Source organism: Pleurodeles waltl, chromosome 5 (genome assembly GCF_031143425.1).
Source record: "Pleurodeles waltl isolate 20211129_DDA chromosome 5, aPleWal1.hap1.20221129, whole genome shotgun sequence".
Taxonomy (NCBI): domain Eukaryota; kingdom Metazoa; phylum Chordata; class Amphibia; order Caudata; family Salamandridae; genus Pleurodeles; species Pleurodeles waltl.
Genome location: NC_090444.1, coordinates 1,603,494,762 through 1,603,500,761, shown reverse-complemented (window position 1 = coordinate 1,603,500,761; position 6,000 = coordinate 1,603,494,762).

The following is a 6,000-nucleotide window of genomic DNA, read 5'->3' as shown; positions in this document are numbered from 1 at the left end:
TTGTCATAGAAAATACAACACAGTTTTTACAGAAAGGTTTCAAAAAAATGGTTAGGCATAGTTTACAAAACATGTTTAGAAACATATGCATGGTTCAAAAATTGTTCATATTGTAACAGTGAGAGAGAAAAAACCCCAGTCCCTTTATGGGTGGGGAAAAACTAAAACTTTATTTAAGGCCTATATATAAGGGCCAATCCATAGACACCTGGTGGCTTGGTGTTATTGTTGAAACTGCCACTCCCGGTTGGGAGGGTTTGAAAAACTAAAATTTTATTCATGGCCTATATAAGTGCCAATCCGTTTGACACCCGGTGGCAAGGTGGGGTGGGGGAATAGGAATCAGGTCACCCAGCCCTTCCAGTTTTTCACCTGCCAAAGATGGTTTGCCTTGTCCTGACCTTGTAAGGTGCGGTCAATGTACAAATAGGTAGTCACTTTGTCAAGGCAAAGGTTACGACAGTCTGAGAGGGTTAAATGTTTGTGCGCAAAAAGTAGCAGATTACGGGCTTCCCACAGCGTCTGTTTGCCGCAGTTCAGCAGTCTCCAGGCAACGATGCGCTGAGAGGGAGGAAGGCCCAAACCGTACAACAGAGTCGTAAAAGTGAGGGACGGAATGCCTGCTATGTGAGTCAAGAACGGTTGTAGTAAAGTCCAAAAATCCTTGGCGTATCTGCAGTTCCAAAAAAGATGAGCAATAGTTTCCTCGTGAAGACAAGTAGTCCGGGGGCAAACTGCAGAAGGAGCGAGGCCCCGCCTGTGCTGAAAAGTTTTCACCGGGAGACATCCGTGAACACTCATCCAAGCCAAGTCTTTCTGCACGTGTGTGAGGGAGGGATGACTCACAGAGGACCAGATTTCTGTAGTATGTGCTTCCGAAAAGGAAAGGACTGTTTCTGTCTGTTCTTTCTCAAAAAGATATTTGTTAAGAATTTTTGTATTCAAACTTGTGTCCAATGGTAAAACGGAAAAATCTAACTCCTTTAGAAATAAACGTAATTGTCGGAAATAGGGAGGGAGGACATAGGATAAGGGGGTGAGGTTCGTGGGGCGAAATAATTTAAAACGACGTAAAAGAACACCTGCGTAATATCGAGTAAAAAAACCAGCGGCATGCATTGGGGAACGAGATACACAGGATAAAACAGCACAAAGGAGTTTGGAATAAATGAAAAAATAGACATCGGGAAAAGTTTTACCACCATGGGACCAATGTTTACAAACTTTGATTCTTGAGAGTTTTTCCATACGGGAGCTCCACAGGTAAGAAAAAAACATTTTAACACATTTCTGCAAAGTGGCCCGGGAAGGGGGATAAATCAGAGCCAGGTACAGCATGATTGGCAATAATACTGTTTTGATGATTAATATCTTACCCTCCATCGTGAGTTTCCTGGTAGACCACATAGCAATTTTTTGTGACATTTTTTCGTAAACAGTCACCCAGTTTTTTGTTTCGTGACCGTTCCCTGCAAAGTATATTCCAAGAATTTTTGTAGGTTGACTGGTTACCGATACTGGCAGTTTTGCCATATGGTCCCATGGGCCCAATGTAAGGCACACACATTTGTCCAAATTCAGACCTAGTCCTGACAGTGGCTGAAAGGAAGAAACATGCTGGACAGCACTACGAACTGCCTTTGGGGTAGCACAGAAAACAGTAACATCATCCATGTAAGCCACTACTTTTGCCGGGATACCTGACCCTCCGGGGACAAATGTGCCTGTAAGGAGGGGTTCAGCACGGAGGTGACTTAAAAAAGGTTCCAATGCACTAATAAATAGGATTGGGGACAGGGGGCAGCCCTGCCGGACTCCCGCATGTATAAACAGTTCCGGGGTATGAACACCATTGATATTGATAACACTGTTAGCTTGGGCATATAAAGTAGAAACCATGTGTATAAAGGGGTCAGGAACTTTAAATTTACGTAATACCTTGAACATGTATTGATGGGAAACCCTATCGAAAGCTTTTTGGAAATCTAAACTTAAGACACCTAGGGGGATGTGACGTTCTTGGGTATAGTATATTACGTCCCGGAGGGTAGTGAGGCTATCCGTTATGTGACGTCCACGCAAGGCACAAGTTTGATCTGGGTGTATGCAGGTGCCCATCACGGAACTGAGTCGCCGGGCCAGAATTTTGGACACTAATTTATAATCAATGTTTAAGAGGGAGATGGGTCGCCAGTTTTGGAGAGAGGTTTCATCTCCTTTTTTATGTAGGAGTGTAATGACCCCTTTGGAGAAGTCAGAAGTTAAATCCCTATTTTGAAAGCTGGTGGTTATCATGGTCATAAAGTCTGTACAAATGAGATCCCAAAAAGTCCTATAAAATTCCCATGGAAGACCATCGAGGCCCGGACTGGAGCCCCGTTTAGCAGTGGTGATTGCACTAAGATATTCTTCCCCAGTGAAGGGGGCGGCAAGGTTGGACTGATGGGCATCTGAAAGTTCTGTAATGATGGTTTGGCAATATGTATCTAATTCCTGTGTGGTGGGTAGGGGGTTGTGTGGAGTGTATAATGTTTGATAAAATTGAAAGGCAATTTGTTTACAGTGTGTAAGACCATGGCAGGGGACACCATCAGAATTTTGGAGGACCGTAATAAGCTTATGACTTTGTTTTGCTTTTTGGAAAAAGAAAGAAGTACATTTTTCGTCCTCTTGATAATGTTGAACTCGGGACTGAAAAATGAGCGATTTACCTTTGCGGTGCAGCCAAAGTGTTTGGGCCGTTTTAACGTGTCGCACTTCCTCACTGACATCTTTCCCTGCGTCACTCAGCTGTTGTAGCACTAGAAGTCGTCGCTGAAGATGTTGGAACTGCGCCCAAACTTCTTTCCGAAGAAGAGCTGCCTGTGATTGGAAAAACATTTTAGTTTTGCATTTCACCCACCTCCACCATTGATAGTTGGATGAAAAGAGGGTTTTATTCTGTGCCCATTTGGCATAGCAGCGTCTATATTTTTGGCAAATCAAGGCGTTCTCCAGCAGTTGGCAATTGAGCTTCCAATAACCAGGACCTCTGATTGGGTGTGCAGGAAGTTCGAAGGTGACATGGAGGCAACGGTGATCAGAGAAAGCCACTGGGGTCAAGCAGCACTTGGTGGCAACTAAAGTTTTTGAGGCAAAAACAAAGTCTATGCGAGAACGTGCGTGACCGTGAACAGCTTCCCAGGTGAAGCAGGTGCCTGGAGAATAATGTTTAGCATAGGTATCATACAGGTCCACATCGTACAACAACGTCTTTAAAACTTTTGAGGTGACATCCAGTGAATAAGTATTTTGCTGACCCTGACGATCGCTGAGATGCATGATACAGTTAAAGTCACCAACCAATAGCAGCGGAATAGTACCTGTGAGAAACGGCTTGATCACATGGAATAAGTGTTCTCTCTCCACTTTCTGAGCTGGGGCGTAGATAGTACATACTCTCATGGAAACCCCATCCATTTGTAAAGAGAGAAGGAGTGCACGCCCAGGTGACAAAATCTTTTCCCCTGTTATCTGCCAATGTTTGTTTCGGAAAAGGAGTGCTATTCCGTCATTTTTGTTTGGTCCACCTGACCACACGGAAGGGCCCTCTGTCCAATGTTTGCTGTAGGGGGAGTAGTCAAGACAAGGGGGCATATGACACTCTTGTAAACAAATTAGGTCAGCAGGCAAAGTTTTACAATAGTCCATGATGGCAACCCTAGTCAATTTTGTGCTCATACCTCTGACGTTGCAGGAGGTGATGTTGAGGAGCATAAATATGTAATAAAAAAGGTCTGGCATATACTTTATTCAGGAGAAGAAAGATCATCTGCCTCTGTGCCGAAACGTTGGGCATCAGGAAGCAGTGAAGCTGGAAAAAGAGCTTCCAGGTCAGGAGTGGCTTCGAAGTCTGGCACTGGGCCAGTACGTACCTTGAGTTCCTGAGCCACATGATGGTGATCCTCCTCGGAGTCCGAGAGGTGTGTGAGCGGGGCGTAGCGGCTCCCACTCGAAGGGCGGTCGAGGGATGTCGTCCGCCTCTTAGCTCGAGTAGGTGCAGGAGTGTCTGTTACCTTGGTACTTTTGGTCTTACGTTTACTGGAAAAATACGTTGTCCAGCCACTGTGATCCATGTCCGGTGCTGCAGGAAGTTTCTGTAAAGATACTTGAGGGGAAGAGGAGGATGCAACAACATGTGCAGGTGGTGCTATGTGCGAGGTGGTAGCCCGTGGGTGTGATATTAGGTCCTCTAGTGGTGTTTCTGGAATACAATCTGGCACTGGGCTTTCATTCTGACTGACGGAGGGAATGACTGTGGTTGGAGGGGGAGGTGTGGGGTCAGTGGGATGGGGTTTGGCTCGTTTTTGTCTTTGTTCTAAGGCTCTGTTTTTTATTTTTTGGGCGTCTAATCTATCTAGTTCTTCCTGTACTATCTGTTGTGTGATTTCATGGGGGTCAATTGGCAAAGGGAAGTTTGGATGAACAGTAATATCATCAGGGACCTCTGTCTCTGGGTGGGTGGATAAAATGGGAAGATTGTCAATACATCCTAAGAGCTGTGAGTCAGGAATGTCGGGAATGGCGTTGGGGTCCGGGTGGGGAGCCTCCGGGTTATCAGTGGGTTTGGTAATGGGGAGCGCTGGGTTTGGGGGGGATGAAATGTCACGGGTGGAAGCAGCCTGCGCATAAGTGAATTTCCCTTTTGGACATTGTTTAAATAAGTGGTCGTCGCTCCCGCATAAATTACATTTTTTGGGGGCGGGGCAGAAAGGAGCAGTGTGATTGGAACTACCACAATTGCGGCAAACTGACCCTGAACACTGATCTTTAGTGTGACCGAACTGTTGGCACAGTCTACAAAATAAAGGTTGCCCTGAATACACCAAAAAACCTTTGTTTGTGCCCAATGTGAATGTTTGTGGGGGGTGTGCTAGCCCACGTACACCTTGCGAATCTTCCTTAAAAACCACAGAATATTTACGTTTCCCATTCCATATCCCGCACATATTTTTAATCTTTTGTCCACCCCGAATTTTGGAACAGTACCGGGAAAGGAACACTTCAATAAATCTGGGATCTGTATAGGGGTTGTACATGTGGACAACCAATACCACTTCTTTAGGGGCAAACAGTGGGAGGACAGTAAGCCCGGAAAACACAGAGGGGGGGATTCCAGTATTAGAAGTGTCTAGAACCTGTTGGCAAATAGAGGCACTAGAAAACGTGATATCATAGACACCCCTATTAGAAAAATCTTGAATACATTCTATAGCTGTATGGGAAACATCACAGGTAGTTTTCAACAAATCCTCAACAATAAAAAACAGATTCTTATCTTTACGGTGGTCACCGTTGACCTCAACCCTAATTGAGTTAGGTATATAATCGTAGTTACGAGTAGGACTCGTAGTGGGGAGAGCAGCCGTCATAGTGAAAGGTAAAGGGAAACAGGATGAGGGAGAAAGAAGAAAAAGGAGGTTTGGGGATTAAATATTTGGTATATAGGTCTAAAAAAAGGTGCTTCAGTCCGTTCAGTCAAAGGAGCTGAACTGCGCAAGTAAAAACCATGAAGAATGGCGTGGACAGCAGGAGGTCCTGTGCCAAGCGCCTTACCGGGAGATAAAACAAGGTCCTCTGGTAAATGGCGCGGCGCGGAAATTCCTTTTCAACGGGTCTGTTGAAGAATGACGGCGAAGAACTGCGTCCAGAGGCCGGTGTAGTGATCCTGATGACCAGGGAGAGATGGAGGGCCCCGTCCGGGGCCTCCTGTAGAGGCACCTCTGGATAGTCCTTTCTTGAAGCACTATCGTGTGTTTACTATAAAAATGAAATAATCAAATAATAACATGAATAAAATTAAAATGAAAAAAAATGGGGAACGTAAAATGCAAAAAGAGTGCCTAAGGAGTAATTGTCCTGAAAAGGACAGCTCCTAGCACTACTGTCAACTCCGGTAGGGCTAGCCCAGATGTTACACAAGCTTCCCCCCCAATCTCCTGAGGTCACTGCGCAAGAACA